The sequence below is a fragment of the Humulus lupulus genome, chromosome 3 (assembly GCF_963169125.1).
Source record: "Humulus lupulus chromosome 3, drHumLupu1.1, whole genome shotgun sequence".
Lineage (NCBI taxonomy): Eukaryota > Viridiplantae > Streptophyta > Magnoliopsida > Rosales > Cannabaceae > Humulus > Humulus lupulus.
The window spans coordinates 30,012,168-30,034,580 of record NC_084795.1 but is presented as its reverse complement, the minus strand read 5'-3'; the positions used below and the strand labels follow the sequence as shown (position 1 = coordinate 30,034,580).

The window sequence follows — 22,413 nt, the reverse complement described above, 5'->3', positions numbered from 1 at the left end:
ATATTATACTGGTTACAACTAGATCTAAAAAAAATCAGATATGAATAAAAAGAATCAGACGCCATTGTACCCAGTTACTTAAACAGATCTGGAAAAAAAAAAAAACCCAGAAATCATAACAGATCGTGACTGTAACCGGTTACAGTTATGTTTAGAGGTAAAAAAAAGTTAACTATGAAGTGCAAAATAAAATTTGAAATGGCAAAACCAGATATGAAAAAGAAGAAGAAGAACAAATAGAATAAAAATAAAACTAGATCTGAAGAAGAAGAAGAAGAAGAAGAAGAAGAAAAAGAAGAAGAAGAAGAAGAAGAAGAAGAAGAAGAAGAAGAGCTAGAGGGGCGGAGGTGCATCGCAATCAGGGGAGGGGGCGGAGGTGCATCTTCGTCATTGGGGGCGGGGGCGGGGGCGGGGGCGGGGGCGGAGGTAGCATCGCTGGTGGAGGGCTGAGATGAGAGAACCAAATGGGAGAGGAGAGAAGAATAAAGGAGAAAGAGAGAGAGATGTCGTGAGGGAGAGAAATGAGAGAATTTTGTGTATTTATGATTATGGTAATCTATTTTTTATATTTTATGGAATTAACATATTTTAAAAAAAAAAATTCAAAACTTATCATCTTTGCATAATTATTTTTTCCCATAAATATAGAAAGTATGTTTATTTTCTCCATATTTATGTAAATTTCTCTTTAAAATATGGTATAAAAAATGGTAAATTTTGTAAATAAAATAAGTAATGTGATTATTGTAAATAAAATAGAAAAAACAGTACCACATGTAAATTTTCCTATAATTTATGTTAAAATTTACTCTTAGGTGGAGTTGTTGATGTTGATAATGATCTCTAATTTTATGCTTGAGAAGAATCTTATTATACTACAATAGTTTTATTAGTGGAAGTTTTTGAGTGGCTACCAGTCTTTGATTTTCCCTTTTGTGTAGATTACTACAGGAATTTAATTCCTGATCAACTTATGGTTTTGATATATAAATATAGGTGCTTCTACTGTGCGGTCGTACGGAACAACTGCACCGATCAATCATTTTCTTAACCATTGATCTTGTAATCGATGACCTATATTTCATGGGTACATAATTGCTACGTCATGCCTTCTGTAAGTGATCATTGCCTGTGAGTTTTGCTTTTCATTTTCATTTTTTATTTTATAATAGAGTGGATAGTTAATTTTATGAAGCAAGGGAATGGATCTGAACAAGGGTTTTTGTACGTTGTGAAATTAGATCCCAATTTAACCTTGATCGACGCCTGGGATACCCTTCTTCTCCATTGCGCTGTTAGGGAGGTTTGTCTTTCTATTCATGGATTTTAATGTATTTGGAACTCTTTTGATTGAATTCCATAGATTTGATTTCTTTTTATTCTAGATAATGGCTTAGTCAATAAATTTTAGTAATTGCATTTGATAGATAGTCCATTCGTCAGGTTGTCCCTAACCCGAACTTCATCTCCTACACAAAAATCACAAAATACCATATGCAGATTGTAACGCCCTGCATAACCAAGACCGTTACACTGTGTATTTGAAATGATGCAAGACTTGCTAATCAAGTCATTTGAATAAAAATGTATTCCTAAAGTCAACCATCAAGTCAGGGTTAAAAGATTTTGAACATAAACAGTTAACTTTCATTAAAAATGGATATTTAATACACGGGATCCCAAAAACAGGGTATAAGTGATAATTTACAACTCTCAAAAGTTTTATACAACCAAAAGTCACTCTAATGGCAAAATATAAATTTTAAGGCTTTGTCCCTGTACTTTCCATCGACCGTGATGGATGAGCAGCTGACAATGTACACCTCACCCCTAGAGCTCTTCAACTCATGGCTGGTCCAGCTTCCTTTTGCCTTTGCCTGCACCACGTAGCACACGTGAGCCAAGGTCCAGCAAAAAAACCATAACAGCAAGCACATAAAGCAACAGTTAAATATAATCAATTTTAACTCAAATAGTTCAATCTGTTAACATAATTCAAATATAAAACCAAACAATGGTAAACACTTCATCTCAAATACATATCAAAGTCAATTACGCAAATGCTTAGGGTTGGCACGCTTAGGCCGAGCCCTTTGGTTATCTGGCTGACCCCGACTCTCTTAGGCCGAGACGCGTTCAGTACGCTTATCATTAGCCCCAGCACCCTTAGGTTGTTCATTCTCAGATGTCATATCAATAGTACAATCACACAATACATGTATTTAATTACTGGGAACCACAATAACGTTCACAACCACAAGGGTGCACTCTTCTTACCTCGAATCCCGAGCGAAGAATACAGTACGGTTCCGAACATGATCCTCAGTCCTGAGCCTTGGCGATAATACTAGTCACAATATAAATGGGTAATCATCAATTATAAATCCAAATAAATACTTAGGAAACATTAGCTAGCCACCGGGACTTCAATTTCCATCAAACCAGGTAGTAGAATTCGTCCTAAGCGCTTAGGTTCGAACTCCCGAGCCTTACTAATCTCAAAAACCAACCTAGGCCCTAGGCAGACCACGACCTGGCCCTAAGGGTCATGGAGCGCCCCCAAGACAGAGACACAACCCCACGCATCTGGGGGAGGCGGGCCACGACTTGCCCCCTAGGGTCGTGGCGCGCCCCCAAAACAGAGAGCCCTCCCAGGTCATGCGGGTCGCGGCGCCCATGAGCTGGGTCGCGGCATGCCCCCACGTATCCATAATTTTTTGGTTTTCTTCTCAACCTTCCTAGCCAAAAACCTCAAAATTTCATCCAATCTTTCAGCAAAATTCATAACCAAACCCAAACTTCTTATCCCCACAACTTAACCAACATACCTAATCTTATAAGAAATTCACAGTCTTATAAAACTCTCAAATTCAATCCAAAACCAGCTAACAAAACTAGGCCTCATGCAAACTTAAACCTTAACATGATTTCAGCAGAATTCTAGAAAAACTAACTTGAATTCTTACCTCAGATTGTAGTTGAATCCCTCAACTTTAAATCTTCATTCTTTGAGCCTAAATTCCCAAGTTTTTCCCAGCTAATTTCCCTGGTTCAATGCTTTAGCTCCTCAAGACTTCTCCAAACATAAAAGAGAGAGGAAGAAATCGAATAGAAAGAAAGGGAGAGAGTATTTGAGACTTCCTTTTGTGTCTAGTGAGTTCTGTCTACTTCTAGGGCCTTAGCTAATCTTAACCTTGATCAAACAATGACAAAATTGCCCCATTGAATTTACTTAGCCATTTAATTTGCTCTAAGGGTAAATTAGTCTTTTCCCCAATTCCCGTTATTCCTCAAGTGTTCCTACATTTAACCAATTAACCTCGTCATGTCTAACTAATTACCAAATACTTTGTCATTTCTCAATAAACCCCAAAATATTCTCCAAGTTCCCAGAATAATCCTAGGCTCACCCCGAGCCGGGTATTAAACCCAGCTGTGACTATTTCGCTAATCCGCTCACAATGATCGTCTCGAGCCATGTTCTGCAAATATATCCACATAATAATGTGGTTTCGACCATATATCACATAAAATCACATTTATGCCCTCAGCGGGCCAAAGTTACAATTATGCCCTTATAAGCTATAAATGGCCCACATGCATAGCTAATACTCATAAACATGCATATAATATACTCACATAGTTATATTAATCATGCATGCCACATAGTCACACATTTAACCAATTAAACACACATATAAACCAATTATGTCCTCCCGACATGCTAACCAAGCCCTATTAGCAATTTTGGGTCGTTACACAAACCATGAACTGGAGCACCGATTGAAGTACCTTTGCTAAAATTACCATGAGAATAACAAAATCTTTTCTTACAAGAAATTTCCCTTTTCACTCAAAGATTGAAGAACAAATTTCTATTGTTGTATAGGATAACCTTAAAATTTAAAACACCTGTATTTGAAAAACGAAGTAGCAATATCATGCAATATTTGGATAAATCTTGATTGTTTATGAATGTGTTTTCCGTAAATAGTTATCAAATCTGGGATCTCTTGTGAAGATAAATGTCGTAGAAGTTGCTTTGGTATAAATTGTTACCATGTTTAATTGACTATTGTTATTGATATACTACTGTGTCTTTAGATCATAAACAAGCTTGAATTATGGCTTCTGAGATCGTGTGTTTTCATTTGATCGTAGCTTGGGGTTGGTTATGTGTGGTGAAGTTTTTTATCTAGCAAGGTATTTTGTTTTGTTATACTTTTATTGTCTTATCTAGAAGTAAGATATGATTGAATGGTTTGAGATCCATTGAATCGTGAGCTAAAAGATAAAAACAGTAATGTAAGAAAGTGCTTTTGGTGTAGTTTAACAAGGTGGCAAGGCACATTGTTTAGGAATGCAAGGGCGTTGGTTGATTAGCCTGAGTTTTAGAAAAAATCTTTAGAGGTGAACTTAATAGGAGAGAAAGAAGATTATTGCAACTTGTAAAATCATTTTGGTTTATATTTTTCAAGCAAAAAGTTAACATATGGGCAGGCAGTTATACACACTGACACACATAGATATATCAGTATTTATTTTGGTAATCTTGTTCTTGTTGTTTATTGTCATTTTTGTTTTTAAATATGACTTTGACAATAATAACAAACATGATTATTCCATTTATTTTATATATCTGAGGGTTTTCACCTGTTTTTTTTCTTTCCTTTTCAAAATGGCTTTAATGATTGATTTGTTCATCATCACAAGTAGCCTTTTATTTACTTTCCTAAAAAGGGAATTTAAAAAAAAAAAAGATAATATTAAAGCCCATATATAGTTAAGCCTTGTCTTCCAAACCCTTGAGAGAAGACTAGGGGAGAGAGAGAGAGAGAGAGAGAGAGCATACCAACGTGAATGACCAGACCCTTCTTCCCCTCTGGCTCTAGTTCAATGGATTGGTCAAAAGGCCATTCTACCCCTTTCCCATGCTCTTGACCCTAAAATCCCACAAGGGTAAAGTGGTCCTTTAGCACCAATTCCTACTAAATCTCAAATTACACCTTAAATCCCTACTTAATTCACTAATCCTCCAAATGCTAATATATTTCTCAAATATATCTCATATTCCAATAATTCCCAGTAATTCACCGAATTACAAAAATACCCATAGACTCCTCCGATCTGGGTATTTATCTCCGTTATGACTTTTCCGCTAATTTGCTTAAAATGACCGAATCATAGCAAATATCTCAAATATATCCACATAATAATATAGTCTCAAACATATAGCACATAAAATTACAGATATACACTCAATGGGTCAAAATTACGAAAATACAATTTTTTTAATAGAAACGGACCTATAAGCACATTTAATACTCATAAACATGCTAATATTCATATCATAATATAACTCATATAATTCACATATTCACATATAAACATTCAATAAAATCACAAATATCACATATAAATCCAATTATGTCATCTCAAAAGACTAATCATGACACTAAGCATTGATAAATCCAATTATGTCATCTCGAAACACTAATCATGACACTAAGCATTGTTTGGAATTTTGAGACATTACAGTATCTGTTACGACTCTTAATAAATTTATTCGATTTCTGTGTGATGCAAACTAGTAGCTTCATTTCTTTATAATTTTGGTTCTTTACTCATTGGTGTCTACACAATACTAGCAAGGAAATCATGGACCACACTCCTAAACACAAGAATCAGGGACAGGGCTATGTTATATTTGGATGTAAATACAGATGTTTATTAATGATTTTACACATTATTCCAGTTTGTTCAGAGCTCGTAAATCTAAAAGGAACATAATACTTCAATTTTTTTTTTTAATTTTCTTTTATTCTAAATCACTCTGTTATCATGGCAGGAAATAAATGGTTAATAAGGAATTTTTTTTTTAAAAGGTGTTATGGAAGTTATGGATCTTTCTTATCAAAATTCAAAATCACCAAACACCAACCAAAGAAGAAGGATCTTGTAGGATTCTTTGGATTCCAAGTAATCTAAATTTTTGAACGTGATGGTTTTAACATGAAATTTATGGTTCATGACTTCAACAAAGATTGACACTAGATTTAATACAAAATCACATATGGAACATAATGCAACTCTTTTTTTTTGCAATACTTTGTAATTTTCTCCCTCCAAATCTAATGTTAGTGACAATTTTGTTCACCATTATTCCATTTTAAAAAGTCCCCACATTTTCTAACTCAAGACAAAATGAAGGGAACGAAACTCTTTTTTTCTTAAAAACATTACAGTAACAAGACGAAGTACAGAGTTTCAGAGACCTTTACATACACCCACACCATTATAATTTTTTTTTTAATCTTTTTGACCTATAGCAATTCCTTGTCAAAAACGTCAATGAGAAAATTTACAACATATCACAGAAAATGGGCAGATGAAAATATCACATACAGCCAATGAAGAAGATGTGAATGATTCTCAAAACTTAAGACATTTGGTGGACATTCCTTGGTCCAAATTTTTCCATTTTATTCACTCATCTCTTCAAGCTGTTTTTCAAAGGCTTTCCTCCATTAACTAATTGGGCTAATTATTCTAGATGAGGCAAACCAACCATAATGGAGATGAATATTTGATGGACCACATCCACAAACATAGGAGTGTTGACTATTTGTACTATGAATTCAGGGATCCCATGTATTGAATCTCTACACTGAGTGAGATATGCTTAGGTCTCTGGTTGTACAACTACCTGCGCATACTCATCCTGGAGCAATGATGGCTCATTCTCTATTGTCTTTATGGTCCAACGTTGTTGCCTCTCAAAACTCTCTTTCAAAATTAACTACTCTTTCTGTAGAGGTCTTTCAAGGGAGGTATAATAAGTAAAATTTTCCTACACTTTTTTTATACATCCATTCATATAAGCACAAGTACATATATATAAAAAATACAGACAAAACATTGATGCCACACTCAATTAATATTGGTTCCAAGTGGTGCACGAAATACCCCGCTAAGAAAACAATAAATTTAGACTAAACTAAACAAAATTTTCATTTAACTAGGAGGAACAAAACAGAACCACCACATAGTAATTCATCAAAAAAAAAAAAAATCATGCACAAACCTGATCAATTGTTAGTGGGTGTTTGTAGTAATGAAAAGTTGAAACAAAGAGGACAGGGGCATGGACAATTGCAACCATTTTAATCTCAATTCATTACTCTATAAACTAAACCAGCCAATTCTAAAGAAATTAATAAATTATGGTTTCCCAAATATTATGTTATCAAGCAAATGGTAAAATAGAAGGAATCGAAAAAAGTTCAAATTATAATATCAATTAAACATTTCAGCTACTTTACTAAAACCACCCAAAATTAAAAATATATATAATACATAAAATTAACTATAACCACCAACAATATGAAGCCCCACAAACAAAAACATCAAAACGAACATACAAAAACCTTGTCGCAATCTCAAATATGACTTTTCAATCTGCAAAATAGAAGATCGTTCAATCAAGAAGGAGGACTTACCACTTCTTCACGCTTTGCATTAGAAACAAACCATAAAATCTAAAATTTAACCCTAAAATTTCGTCGAAGAAATCGTGAGTTTAGCGCCCTAAAAGTCGACCCAATTAACACATCCTAATAATAAGGAAAATAACCCATAAAAAGTTATACAATACAACCATGACTACCTTAACATGCACATCCGTACACTAATCAACCAATTAGCATCCAACAAAAGAGTGCACCGATGCGGTTGTTTTCGACAGTCGCACCAAAGAAATATCATATAAAAATATATTTATATCTTGATCCCTGATTTTTTTTCTGGCAAGGGATGGTGAGACTTGGAAGTTTCATCAAGGAGTTTTGCACATAAAGTTTACTTTCATGTTTAAACTAACAATATTGAGATGATTAATTGTCATTATTTCCCCTTGTCTTTCTTTATGTTTATTGTTGTTTCCATGCTAATGTCGTTTTATGTTTTGATTAATTATCATTTTATCAAATTCTTGTCATTTTTAAAATATTGTTGGTTTGACTTTTTTTTCTTAAAAAATGGGGATTTTTCTATTGGATTATTTAGAAAGAAAAGAAAATATTGCAATTAAGTAAATGAATGCCTACAATGAGTTACTAATACACACATATTTATACTAGATACAAGCAACGTGCACGTTTGTTTAGTTTTATTTATAAAATTGTTATCCCCGTTTCTCCCCAAGTGTACTGTTATCCCCATTTCCTGCTGTGGGCCCGGGACGATGGTCCAGGCCCATGGTCTGGACGTTCGGATGGGGGTCCGGCCCAAGCACACTTGGTACAGGAGTAACCAAGGGCCACGGCCCTAGTGTGATTCTGGACCCGGGATGGTGTCCGGGATGGTGATCCAGGGCAGTCGTCCGGGAGACGGGCAGACAGCTCGGATCACAGTCGAAGCATACGTAAACAATCCCGGAGCCTGTGGTAAACGAAGAGGGACAGAGATAAACGAACCCGGATCAGGTCCTCCCGGTACGGCAAGTAAAAGCATCCGTGACCCTGAAGCCGCCCCACGACGCGTGGGGATTGTCCCCCTCTTTTCACCTGCGGAAAAGGCCACCTCGGGATTGCACGCGCGCTGTTTTCAGACCTGCACTGCCAAGTACTCTGACTGGTCTTGTCCCCTGAATTTGTCTCATAACTCGAAGTGCCCAGACCAAAAGCACCATTTTTTCGGGCGAAATATAGTTCTTCGGCCACCCTATTGGGCCTCAATTAGTCTTGAACCAATGTATGTTTTATCTTTTATATTGGACTTCCACCAGAGAAGCCAAGAGTATCCACATCTTTGATGGGCCCGGGTCATACCCGGCCCAGATCTAGTATTCCTATGAGCCTATAAATACAGGCGATAGAGCACTGAAAAAGAGGAACTCTCTTCGACTGATATACAGTTACTCTGTCAAAAAATAGAGAGAAACTCCATTGTAAAAGACTTTCCAAGCTCTAATTCAACTGACTCGTAGACTAAGGCTTATTAACGCCCAACCACATAAAAATCTTGTGTTAATCATCTACATTCCATATCATTATTCTTAGGTAATATTCACTAGTATAGTTTCCGAAAATCTCGGTAAACATTTTGGTGCTTTCATTGAGAGCTAAAGAAAGCTAGTGCTAACACCAAGCATTTACTACAATGGTGAACACACAACACACAACTTTCGACCCTAGTGATCTAGATCACGGCAATGGAGATCCGTTGCCTTCTCAGCATCTTCCTCAGGATCTGCCCGAGAACGCGCCTCCTCAAACGTCTCACCATGACGAGTCACAAGACTATGAGGGTGGGACAGAATACGAAGAGGAGAACGAGGAGGAATATTATGAAGAGGAAAATGAGGGGGAGTACCACGACGAAGCTGCAGATCCCGAGATCCCCGAAGGAGAGCCCAACCAGCATGACCTGGAGGTGACTAGGCTAAGGCAGCAAGTCCTGGACCAAGAGGCCAGGATCGCTGAGCAAGCGGAGGCGCATCGGCGGATGCAAGAGTCTCTCCAAGCCCTGCAGGCATTCATAGCCGCGCAGGGTCCGGCAACCAATCCTACAACTGGCCCACTTCCGAGAGCGCAACAGCCCACTCCGCAAGCCCGAGCCGGGGTCCCCGAAGAAGCAAGGCCCGCCCCCTCCCCCGGAGCAGTTTCCTAAGCCAGCCCCAGGAAACCCGGACAGGGAGAAAAATAAGGCCGGTGGAAAGACCCGAGAAAGGAGCACCCCCGTCACGAAAACCGGGACCCGTTCCCGGCTGCTCCCTAGGAAAGAGAAGGTGCGCCCCGTCCCAGGACGTGGCCACCCGATCGATCCGCAGGGGACGCGGCCGCAAAACGCACGGCCTCGGCACACCCCAGGGTGAGACGGACGGGAAAGGTCTTTGCACCCAAGCGCCTCGGTAAACAAAAACCGTCGGGAGCGACCGCGCAACGAGGAGCGTCATGCCCTTAGTTCAGGGGACAATACGTCCCGGATAGACCTACGCGACGGACTGAACGCTCGAAAAGAGCGGGCCCGTAAGGAAAAGATTCTCCCCCGAGGTGGCGACCTTAGAAACAACATCAACGACGGGAGGAACGAAAGAATCCCCCTGGAGGACGACACGGCCAGGGAGCTCATGGAGCAGCTGGCCGCTTTGAAAAAGGTCACGGACCGCTTGGTCTGCAAGGAGGAAGGAGCGGATACCGACTCCGATGAAGAGGATAAAGAGCCCTGCGCGAGGCACATCCTGGATGCTGTACTCCCCAAGGGGTTCAAGATGCCAAGCCTCACCGCCTATACTGGAAACACCGACCCTAAGGACCATCTGTCCCGATACAACCGGCTCATGACAGTGGCCCACGTCATTGATGATGGCAAATGCCTCTGTTTCTCGATCACTCTAGGTGGTCCCGCCGAAGAGTGGTGGAAAAGACTTAAGCCGGGATCCATCCAATCCTGGTCTGAACTGCAGTCAGCGTTTCACAAGCAGTTCGTGGCCGCCATGAAGATAGACATGCAGATCAGCGCCCTTGCAAATATCAAACAGCTCCCCACGGAGACATTGAGGGCCTACATCCAGCGCTTCACTGAAGAAGCCTCCAAGACAAAGGTGGATGACAGACAGCGCCTGGTAGCATTGCAATCCGGAATCCGAGCCGGGTCCCCTCTCTGGGATGACATGCAACATCACAAGGCGGCTACCCTGAAAGAGTTCTTCAAGAGGGCCCAAGGATTTATCAATTGGGAAGAGGCCCAGATCCAGACTTTCGGGTGGCCTCCGGCACCACAGCCCAGCGCCCAAGCGTTCCCGAAGTACGGGGTACAGTTCTCGGCGCAATCCTATGTCGCGCCCCCGATCGCCCCGGGATCGGCAGTTACGCCTGGAGTCACCTACATCCCTACGGTGTACGGTCCTGTCGATTCGGGATACACCCCGGCCCAATCCACCCACTTCTCCGGGAATGGGGCCGCGCCGGCGGGTCACAGCGTCGCCCCCGTCGGGGCCCAGCAGTCACAGGCGGGAGTCACAGAAGTGAGCGTGAACCCCTCCCAGGGGAAGCGATCTAGCAAAGGCCAGAATCGGCCCGAGCCGGTCAAGAAGGGAAAAAGGGGCAACGAGCCCCAATATTCAGAATACACCAATCTGGTGGACACTAGGGAGAGCATCTACCTGGCCACCGAAAGGGCGGTTCACTACCGGAAGCCTAGCCCCATGTTCAAGGGGGGAAGGAATCCGAGGGATACCAGCAAGAGGTGCGCCTCATAAGGATGTAGGCCACACTACCGAAGAATGCCGGTAGCTCAAGGACGAGATCGAAAATCTCATCAAGTTGGGGCATCTCCACCAGAGGGTCAGGATGCACGTGGGAGTCCCGGGCCTGTCAGCAGGCCCCGGATAGCCCACGGTCCCGGGAGCGCCCAGGGCATACCTGCCTCAGGGAGGGTATGCGCAGGGACCGACGGCGTAGGCCCCTTAAGGGGCCCCCGTCGCGCAAGCTCCCGGCCCTGGAATGTCTTACCCATCCGGGGCCGCACCCCCTCGAGTGGATGGGCATGTGGCCACCATTTCGGGCGGACCTCACCTGGGAGGACCGTCCAGGAACGACCAAAAGCGCTACCTGAGCGAATTGGACCATGATCAGGAGGTATGCGCCCTTGTCCAGGCCCCGGCTCAGTGCCCGAAGTTGATGAACCTCCCCATCACCTTCACGGAGGACGACGCCCGCAACGTCCACTTCCCGCACCATGACCCACTGGTCATAGATGCGCAAATCGCCAACAAGTTGGTGTCCCGCGTGTTGGTGGATGACGGGAGCTCCGTCAACCTCTTATTCAAGCCCGCCTTCACTGCCATTGGCTTGCAGAAGTGGATCTGGCATCGTGCCTGACCCAGATTTACGGCTTCAACGGAGACGCACTACTCCCCATGGGGGAGATACAATTTCCCGTTACGTTGGGAAGAGAGTTGCAGCACTCGTTCAAGTTCTGCACCTTTGTAGTGGTGGACTGCCCCACCGCTTACAACGTCATTTTTGGCCGGCCCGCACTAGTAGAATTCGGGGCCATCACCTCCATCCGTCATCTTTGTATGAAGTTCTCTTGCGACAACGTAGGGGTAGGGACTGTCCGAGGAGATCAGAAGAGCGCCCGAAAGTGCTACCATGTGTCAGCCTGGCCAATATATATGGTCCGGGATGAGCCCTTTGAGGACCTCATCGACCCGATTCCTCCCCCCTGCTGAGAGGGTGGTTCGGGAATAAGATGATCTGGACCCGAGGATAGGGGACAACCGCGTCCTAGAACCTATGGATGAGATAGAGGAGGTGTGCATCAGTGACACCGATCCGACCCGGGTCATCCAAGTCGGGAAAAATATGCCGGCGGATGTTTGGGCTGCCATCATCGCCCAAGTTAAGGAGAACAAGGATATCCTGGCCTGGTCTCACTCGGACATGATGGGGATAAACCGCAACATCATCTGCCACGCGTTGAGTATTGACCCAAACACGACCCCGGTCCGCCAGAAACGCAGGCCTTTGGAGAGGGCCGAGGCCCTTAAGCTGGAAGTTGAGAAGCTGTCTTCAATCAACTTCATACGTGAGGTTGTATACCCCGTGTGGCTAGCCAATCCCGTCCTGGTGTCGAAACCAAACGGGACATGGAGAACGTGCATCGACTTCACGGATCTCAACAAAGCTTGTCCGAAGGATTGTTTCCCGCTGCCCAGGATCGACCAAATGGTGGATGCTACGTCCGGGTACGAGATCTTAAGCTTCATGGACGCGTACTCCGGCTACAATCAGATCTCTATGCATGTGGCAGATCAGGAGCACAGCAGTTTCCAAATCGACAAGGGAATATACTGCTACATAGTCATGCCCTTCGGGCTGAAAAACGCTGGGGCAACCTACCAAAGGCTCGTCAATCGAATGTTCCGGGCCCAGCTAGGGCGAAACATGGAAATCTACATCGATGACATGCTGGTCAAGTCCAAGACGTCTCAGAAGCATTCAGACGACTTGGCTGAAGCTTTTGCAGTCATTCGAAAGTACAGGATGAAGCTGAATCCCAAGAAGTGCACTTTCGGCGTGGCCTCCGGGAAGTTCCTGGGCTTCATAGTCAGCTTCCGGGGAATAGAGGCCAATCCGGATAAGATCAAGGCACTGATTGATATGCCCTCCCCCTGGAAGCATAAGGACGTGCAAAGCCTGACCGGGCGAATAGCCGCCTTAAGCCGTTTCGTTTCCAAAGCCACGGACAAGTGCATCCCATTCTTTAACGTCCTTCGGGGAAGCCAGCATTTCGAATGGTCAATCGAATGCGAAGAAGCCTTTCGTAAACTAAAAGAACACTTGGCCCAAGCTCCAATCCTGGCGAAGCCAGTGGATGGGGAGCCTCTGTACCTTTATCTGGCAGTGACCGAGCACGCGATCAGCGCCGCGTTGGTACGGGAGGAGGAAAGGACGCAGCTCCCGGTGTACTGCGTGAGTAAGAGATTGCTGGACGCCGAGTCTTGGTATCCATTAATCGAGAAGCTGACCTTTTGCCTGCTGATGGCATCCTGGAAGCTCCGGTCGTACTTCTAGGCCCACGCCATAAAGGTCCTAACCAACCACCCCCTGCGGCAAGTGTTACAGAAGCCCGAGTCATTGGGAGGACTCCTAAAGTGGGCCATGGAACTAAGTCAGTTCGATATATCCTACGTCCCTAGAATGTCCATCAAGGGGCAAGCCCTGGCCAATTTCATCGTTGAATGTTCCGGGGTATCTCAGGAAGACAACGATCCCGATTTCCCTGCGGCGCTCGTATGGAAGGTCTTCGTGGACGGGGCCTCGGATGAGAGCAGGGTTGGGGTCGGGATCATCTTGGTGTCACCGCAGGGACACCAGTTGCAAAATGCCCTTCGTTTCCAGTTCAAGGCATCGAATAACGAAGCGGAGCACGAAGCTGTCCTAGCCGGGCTGCGTTTGGCCCGGGAGGTAGGGGCAGCGAACTTGGAAATCTACAGCGATTCCCAGCTGGTTGTCAGGAAAATCTCGGGGGAATATCAAACTAAAGGAGAGAGAATGGCGGCTTACATGACCCAAATGAGAGAGATGTTGCACAAAGCACTCCATCCGCGAGATCCCTAGAGAGCAAAATGTCTTCGAGGACACACTAGCAAAGCTGGCCACCGACGCTGAAGTAGAACTGGCCGGGCTAGTCCCCGTCAACCACCTCCGTGTCCCAAGCATCAGGGCCCCTGCGGTCCACACCATCAATCACTCCACGTCTTGGATGGGACCGCTTATCCACTATCTGACAGCCGGGGAGGTACCAGCCAACAGGGCCGCAGCCAGGAAGCTTTAGTACCAGGTCCACCGATATGTCATGATGGACGGAAAACTTTATCGCCGAGGGTTGTCCATGCCTTACCTCAGGTGTGTGTCCGAGACAGAGCTACGTGCCATCATGCATGAAGTGCACGAAGGCTTTTGCGGAGATCATACAGTCGGGCCCAGTCTATCCAAAAAGATCCTACGCCAAGGATACTTATGGCCGACCATGAAGAAAGATTGTATCGATTACGTCCACAAGTGCGAATAGTGCCAGAGGTACGCAAAGGTCTCGCGGGCCCCCCCAACAGAAATAACCTTGATGACTAGCCCTTGGCCCTTCGCGGTGTGGGGGATCGATTTGGTAGGATCACTCCCAACTGGGAAAGGTGGAGTGAAGTATGCCATCATCGCCGTAGACTACTACACCAAGTGGGTTGAGGCAGAGCCCACGAACACAATCACTTCCAAGAAGGCATTAGATTTTGTCATCAACAACATAGTGTGTCGGTATGGCCTCCCCTACAAAATTGTATCTGATAATGGGAAGCAGTTCGACAACGCCTACTTCACGGATTTTTGCGAGAGACATGGTATCGTCAAGAGCTTCTCCACGGTCGCCAGGCCCCAAACAAACAGATAGGCAAAAGCCGTGAACAAAATCCTAAAAGGGACGCCGAAGAAAAAGCTCCAGGCCTGCAAGAGCAAATGGCCCGAGGAGCTGCCCCACGTGCTGTGGGCCTACCGGACGACCGAGAGGACATCAACCGGCCACACTCCTTACTCCATGGTCTATGGATGCGAAGCCGTCATCTCCATCGAAATGACCATCCCGTCTCACCGAAGAGACACGTATGACCCCGTCCAGAACCACGCCTTACTCCAAGAATCACTAGATCTCATCGAGGAGATCCGGGAGGAGTCGCAGGTGCAGCTGAAGATGTACCAAGGCAAAATTGCACGACATTTCAACTCGAAAGTCAAGAGCCGAAAGTTCGGAGCCGGCGACTTAGTCTTGCGAAGAGTCTTCCCTGGTACTCAAGATCCGGGAGTGGGGGTTCTGGGCCCGAATTGGGAGGGGCCGTATGAGATTCAACATGAAGTGTGCTCTGGGACATACTGCTTAAAGCGGCTCGATGGCTCAGAAGTCCCGTGAGCCTAGAATGCGGAACATCTCTGTAAATACTATCAGTAGTCAGGAGAGCGTGTTCCAATTTAGTATTTTCATTGTAAACACTGTACGCCTTGGGGCGACCCCCTTTCAAATAATAAAAATGACGTGTCCAAAACGTCATAAAGAAATATTGTCGAACAATGAGAATCTTTCCCAAGTAACCCCAGACCAGTCTCCGCTCACTTGCGAGGGGTATCCCGGGTATAAGCAAATACTGGGCGGGGCGCAAGCTCAGGCTAGTCCCGGTTCGGACCAACGAGGTCCGGGTGATACAAACCACGTGGGATCGAGCCTAAGGCCGGTCCCACCCCGGACGAGCGATGTCTGGGGGTATAAATTAAAGAGGACCGAGCCTAAGGCCGGTCCCACCCCAGACGAGCGATGTCCAAGGGTATAAATTAAAGAGGACCGAGCCTAAGGCCGGTCCCACCCCGGACGAGCGATGTCCGGGGGAATAAATCAAAGAGGACCGAGCCTAAGGCCGGTCCCACCCCGGACGAGCGATGTTCGGGGCTATAAATTAAAGTGGACCGAGCCTAAGGCCGGTCTCGCCCCGAACGAGCGATGTTCGGGGGGTATAAATCAGAGGAATGAGCTTAAGGCCGGTCCCACCCCGGAAGAGCTATGTCCGGGGGTATGAATTAAAGAGGACCGAGCCTAAGGCCGGTCCCACCATGGACGAACGATGTCCGGAGGTGTGCATTGTTAATGTCAAGTTTTAGCTCTTGCTGTTTGTTGTAAAAAATTATGCATTTTGTCTTGTCTAGTTTTTGATCTGTTTTATCTCAATATTATAAAGAGTTATCACTGTTTTGACAGGTTAGTTTTTAGTTAAAATAATAATGGTCTTTTCCAGCTGGCAGTCCACGTGACAAGCTCTTGTCACTTGTTTCTGTTCCTTCTATATATAGATCATTATGCTAAACAGAACAACTAACTCTTTGAGAAAAAACCCTAGATTGTAGATCTTGTTTCTTGGACTTTTCTTTGTGGTGCAGAGATAAGTGTGGAGAAGAAGCTAGTGATCTACTTGGGCTTTTGAAGAGGAGCAGCTAAAGCTTGGTACAGACATTCACTGAAGGGAGTTCAGTCGATTCTTTGAAGGGAGTTCGAAGAAGGATCTCTGTCAAGTTTTTGCTTTAGATCATAATTGGTTACTAATTGGTGTACATAGATTGATTTGATTGTGAAGTAAATCTATATTCTGTATTGCTGTTTGTAAGTTGTATTTGTAAACTGTGTTTGAATATTTTCAGTTCTATAATAAATCTTCTTGAAAGATTACAAGTGTTCCATGTTCAATCAATAATTGAGTTCTTTGAGTATTAGGTACTTTGATTACTGTAAGTAATTTGAAACAATCATTAAAGTAGCACACCCACTTTCATACATTAAAAGGGACCAAGCCCAAGGCTGGTCCCACCCTGGACGAGCGACGTCCGGGGGTATAAGTTAAAAGGACCGAGCCCAAGGCTGGTCCCATTCCGGACGAGCGATGTCCGGGAGAGAGAAGCATCCGGTATGCCCCAGGGCAAAGTCGTGGCCTACATCTGATAAAGGGAGAGCAAGGTTCTGAAAAATAAACTCAGCCACGTTGGCCCTGGCCGTTGGAGTCGGGATTAGAAACTTGGCGGTTAGGTCTGAAAACTCGACAAGCTAGTCAGTTGGTCTAGTCCAGGCTGTTGGAACCGAGACCAAACCCTCAAAATCAATCAGGCACGGCAATAAAATGAAACTTCTACTCAGGGAATAACAAAAAATATATATATATAGATACCTGAGAGAGCAACATCAAGTGTTTTGGACGCGTACGCGTCCGAAAAAGTTACAAAATTACAAAAGAAAAAGAGATAGAGGAGACAAGGTGAGGATTCGGGCCTAGGCTTCATCCCCCAGGAGCTCCGCGTCTTCCTTCTCCTTGGCCTCGAACTCGGCCCTCTTCGATTCCGGATCGGGGAAGACCAAGAGGTTCATACTTTTGTCCTTGCACCAAGCCATGTAAATGGCCTCCTCGAAGGTGACCTCCAGCATGCCCTCTGCCTCCTCCTTCTCACGGTGGGATTTTTCATGCACCGCCTTCTCCTCGAGGAGAGAATCGTCCAGTTCGCGGACCCGTGCCGTCAAGGTCTGGATCTCCTCTTTGTCCCAGACAGACTGAGCCGCGGCTGCCTCCAGGAGTGTTGCCCTCTCGTCGGCCTCATTTTCCTTCTGGGACAAAGCCTCTTCCAGTCCGGGCTTAACGCGGTCGAACTCCTCACGATCCACCCGGGCCTGGGCCGTCCCTCTCGCAAGGGCCTCCTTGGTGGCCTCCCTCTGATTCACGGCCGCCTCCAGCTCCAGCTTGGCCGTCTCTATCCTCATGGCCAGCTCGGCCACCAGATCAGCACTCCGATGGGACAGCAGATCAACCTGGAGCAAAGAAAAGTTAGGAGAAATCCTCATTAACAAGTAAGAAGGGGGAAGAAAGACAAGTAAAACTTACTGCGGTGGCCTAGTGGCGGAGTGCCTGAGAGATAAACAGCGGGTCCGGATTGGCTATGGTGGCGTACCGTTTGAGTTGAAGGTTGGACATGGTGTTCCCCACCTGGTCCAATAGGTCCACAGCCAGGGGGGGCGTGTCCTGCCCGAGCTTAGGGCGGAAACCCGTCTCGGTGGCTGGCCGATCCACGATCGGCTGAGGGGCGCTGAACGCTGCCGGACACTCCGCGAATTCTACCTGACGATGTATCATCAGGGCCCTGTATGTTTCGTCCCTCCAGTCTCGACCATTTTCCCAGGTCCGATTGATCAGCCGGGACTGCTCATCCCACACAACGGCCTCCCCCTCCTCGAGTAAAGTCGGACGTATGGGGAGAACTGGTGGTGCGGGGATCTCTTTCACGGCGAGCCGACTCTCGCCATGCGACTCGTCGGTCGAGCCAGCCCGCCTCATCCGAGGCCTCTCCCTAGTGTTGGCCTCCTCAGCGCCAGCATCCAGGCCCCTTTTCCCAAAGCTTTGGCTGGTCGCTGCTCCCGTCTCCAAGTATATCACCGGGTGTTGGGCGGAGCCGGAGATTGCAGTCGGGTCCACGGATTGAATGTGGACCACGGCAAGGGCTCCCCCGCTGGGACGAAGTTCCGTCCCACACACTTCCTTGTTGAGACTGGACTCCGAGCCCATCGCCTCGTTTGCTTTTCTGGCAGCTTTCCTGGCCGCCCTGTCCTTGAGGAGTTGCCTCATTTCGCTGGTGGAAGTAGACATGCCGGAGTCTCCTGCAAAAGCACAGAAAAGGAAATTAGTATGGCAAACCAAAAGAATCAACATCAAAACTAATAATGATCCGGGACGAACCCTCTTCTATGCCCCGGGTACGACTCAACTCCTCTAAAGCGAAGAAATGAACTCGATCCCCCATGTCGTCCGGGTTCAGAAATTCCCGTACTGAAGGAACCCGGATAAGAACATAAGGACCTCCGAGCCTACGGGGACGAGAGACGAAGGTCTCGTCTCCCCGTCAGCCCCGAACGCGAGGCCTCGGAGTACTAGCCTATCCCTAGCTAAGTCCCTAACTTAGGGAGCATAAGTCAAGATTAAAGGGGAGTTACCTCGCCCCGATACGCTAGCTCCGGGAGTCCCCATGTTCGGCAGGGCGTCCTCGAAGAGCTCCTCCAACTCCTCCGAAGAGGCCACCTCCGTCTGGGCCTGGTCCTTCTTTCGCTTGGCTGCCTCAGCACGCGCCGCCTGCTCCACTTCTGCAATGTGGTCCAAGGCCAGTTGTTCCCGAATGGTGACGTTCTTCTTACACTGGATGCCCCGAAGGTTCGGGATGACAATGGTTTCGGTGGCCACGAGCATCCTGACCAGTCGGAGGTTATCCGTGGTGACGTAGCCCTCTATGTCCAGGTCCTCCGTGCTCAGCCCAGTGTAGAACTTCCTCCATTCCATGATGAACAGGGTGAGGGGAGTTTGAGCGAAAGGTCCTGCCACCTGGAGGAACATGATGAGAAATGAAGGAAAAGAGAGAAAAAATAAAACAAAAAAATAAAAAGGATCGGGGAAACACTTACCCACTCACTGGAAGTCCAGCAGCAGCGTGGGGTTCTTCTCCACGAGGAACCCGAACGTCATAAACCAGTAATGACGGACGTCCGGGGGATGCTTCCAGGAGTTGGTGGGAGCGGGGTAGCTACCTCGCGGCTTCAGTCTGTAGAAGTCGTCCAAGGTCTTATCCTTGACGTTGACCTGCGACTCTATCTTGTAGAAATACAAGATTTCCGCAGGGGTCGGCTCCGCAATCTCCTGCGCGATGCAGAACACTCGCCATCCCGCGAGTAGTGGGTACGCTTGCGGCAGGAGCTGGAACGGCATGATCCCCACATATGTCAGGAACCGCACAAAGTAATCGTGGAGCGAGAGTGTGGCTCCCGCACTGATGTGGCCGGCGCTCTAGGCCCCTAACCCTTCTATGGACGTGTGCGCACGATCCTCGATCCTGGCCATGCGGTTGTGGAAGAGTCCCGGAGTGGACTCTATGCCCAGGCGTTTCTCCAGGAGGTACATCATCCGGTAATTCCGGAACAGGTTGGGCACTACGTCCATCTCTCATCTGTTGCCCTTGGGAGTCCGGGACCCGGAGATGACGACAGGGGCCCTGTTGACTTCTTCCTCAGAGTGAAGGGTGACGCCCGTTGCCATAGTTAGTGATCTTGAAACGAAGAAAGAAATCCAAGCAGTCAGTACCTAAACCCAAGAAAGTCGGTTAAGGTACGGGGGGTCTCCTAAGGACCTCTTGGAGTCCCCTCCGGATCGGGTCCGGGATCACCAAGGAACCACAAGACCCAGATCGAGAACGGAAAAAGGGCTACTAAGGCTCCACCATCTGTCCGTGAAGCATCCGGACCTGGAGCAACCCGAACCAGGTGGCCTTCCTAACAACTTCTAAGTGTAATCGGATTTTAGCAGCCTAAGCATACGAATTGAAAGAACATCCTAAGTTCGTATATTCATCAAAAAGGTCAGAAGAACTTACTGTGAGTTGTTGGCCGTAGAAGATGGTGGTTGTCCGACGGTAAGAATGGCAAAACTTCATTCTTGAAATGGTGAAGCCGGTTCAGCAACTCGTCGATAGGTCAGACCCAGGACGTGCTTTCAGGCGGGTGGGCAGATGTTGGGACTGTCGAAAACAGACGACGGCGTAGAGTTAGCAGACGATGGTGGATGTCGTCGGCGATATCGGACATGCAAAGCTTAGGCGAAGCTTATCAGTTCTTGAAATGGCTCGAGAGTGTACAAATGTCAAATGAGTGTCTGTGGGGTATTTATAAAGACCCAAATCCTGGCCTCCGATCCAACGGATAGGTATCTCCCCATCGAACGATCCAGAATCATGCAGGGCATTTATGAGCCCTTTCAGGCTGGATCCTCACCATCTCAGATCTAACGGCCCAGGAGGGGCGGATGCCAAAGGTCGCCCCATCCTACGGTCCACATCAACCCAGAAGTATTAATGAAGGACCCCTGTGCGGATGGGACGCTTCGGGATCTGTGTTGACACACTAGTCTAGGCTTAGCGACCCTTGAGGTGGCTAGCTGACCTTTCGAGGTTGAGATCCATCCATACTGCAGTCACCTGGTGACACGTGTCCCCTTGCCACGAAACGGTACTTGGGTAAACGTACCCGGACAGTGGTAAATGGTCCGGGCCAGCATACGGCTAGCGTCATTGCCCTTTGTCACGGACCCACGATTCCAAGCAAGAACTGGGAAGGCAACCGTGGAGCGTCCGGGAACAAGGCAAGCCTCCACCTGGCGGCCCTAGGCGAAGGCTTGGGGGGTAAATGTTATCCCTATTTCCTGTTGTGGGTTCGGGACGATGGTCCAGGCCCATGGTCTGGGCGTTCGGATGGGGGCCCGGCCCAAGCACACTTGGTACAGGAGTAACCAAGGGTCACGGCCCTAGTGTGATTCTGGACTTGGGATGGTGTCCGGGATGGTGATCCAGGGCAGTCGTTCGGGAGACGGGCAGACAGCTCGGATCATAGTCGAAGCATACGTAAACAATCCCGGAGCCTGGTAACGGTCCGGGCCTGTGGTAAACGAAGAGGGACAGAGGTAAATGAACCCAAATCAGGTCCTCCCTGTACGACAAGTAAAAGCATCCGTGACCCTGAAGCCGCCCCACGACGCGTGGGGATTGTCCCCCACTTTTCACCTGCGGAAAAGGCCACCTCGGGATTGCACGCCGCTGTTTCAGACCTACACTGCCAAGTACTCTGACTGGTCTTGTCCCCTGAATCTGCCTCGTAACTCGAAGTGCCCAGACCAAAAGCACCGTTTTGTCGGGCGAAATATAGTTCTTGGGCCACCCTATTGGGCCTCAATTAGTCTTGAACCTATGTATGTTTTATCTTTTATATTGGGCTTCCACCAGAGAAGCCAAGAGTATCCACATTTTTTATGGGCCCGGGTAATACCTGGCCCAGATCTAGTATTCCTATGAGCCTATAAATACAGGCGATAGAGCATTGAAAAAGAGGACCTCTCTTCGACTGATATACAGTTACTCTGTCAAAAAATAGAGAGAAACTCCATTGTAAAAGACTTTCCAAGCTCTAATACAACTGACTCGTGGACTAAGGCTTATTAACGCCCCAACCACGTAAAAATCTTGTGTTAATCATCTACATTCCATATCATTATAGATTTCAAAAATCTCGGTAAACATGTACGAATCCACACACTAAGTTTATGGGCCGCCTTCCAAGTAGTTAAAGCCCGGATTAGTCCCAGTAGACGGAGAGAGAACAAACATTGACAGCCCAAGTCTCGATAAGGCCCAAAGGGTATCCCGGAATATAAGCCCGAACCATGGTCTTGGCGTGTTGCATACTCCTAGGACCGTGTCCTGGGATGTTTCTCGAGATACAGCAGAAGAGGTCGTGGCTCCCAAG

The 22,413-nt window shown here is 46.5% G+C and overlaps 1 long non-coding RNA gene across 2 annotated transcripts; it reads right to left on the bottom strand.

Annotated features, from left to right (window-relative positions):
- Positions 1-1,624: 1,624 nt before the first annotated feature.
- On the bottom strand, positions 1,625-7,791 carry LOC133822442 (uncharacterized). 2 transcript variants are annotated; one of them, XR_009887871.1, is made up of 3 exons: positions 7,500-7,791; positions 2,278-4,943; positions 1,625-1,877 (listed from the first exon to the last, which is right to left on the bottom strand). It is a non-coding gene; the product is annotated as an uncharacterized LOC133822442 (long non-coding RNA). The 2 variants fall into 2 exon arrangements; XR_009887870.1 differs by lacking the exon at positions 2,278-4,943.
- Positions 7,792-22,413: the final 14,622 nt, after the last annotated feature.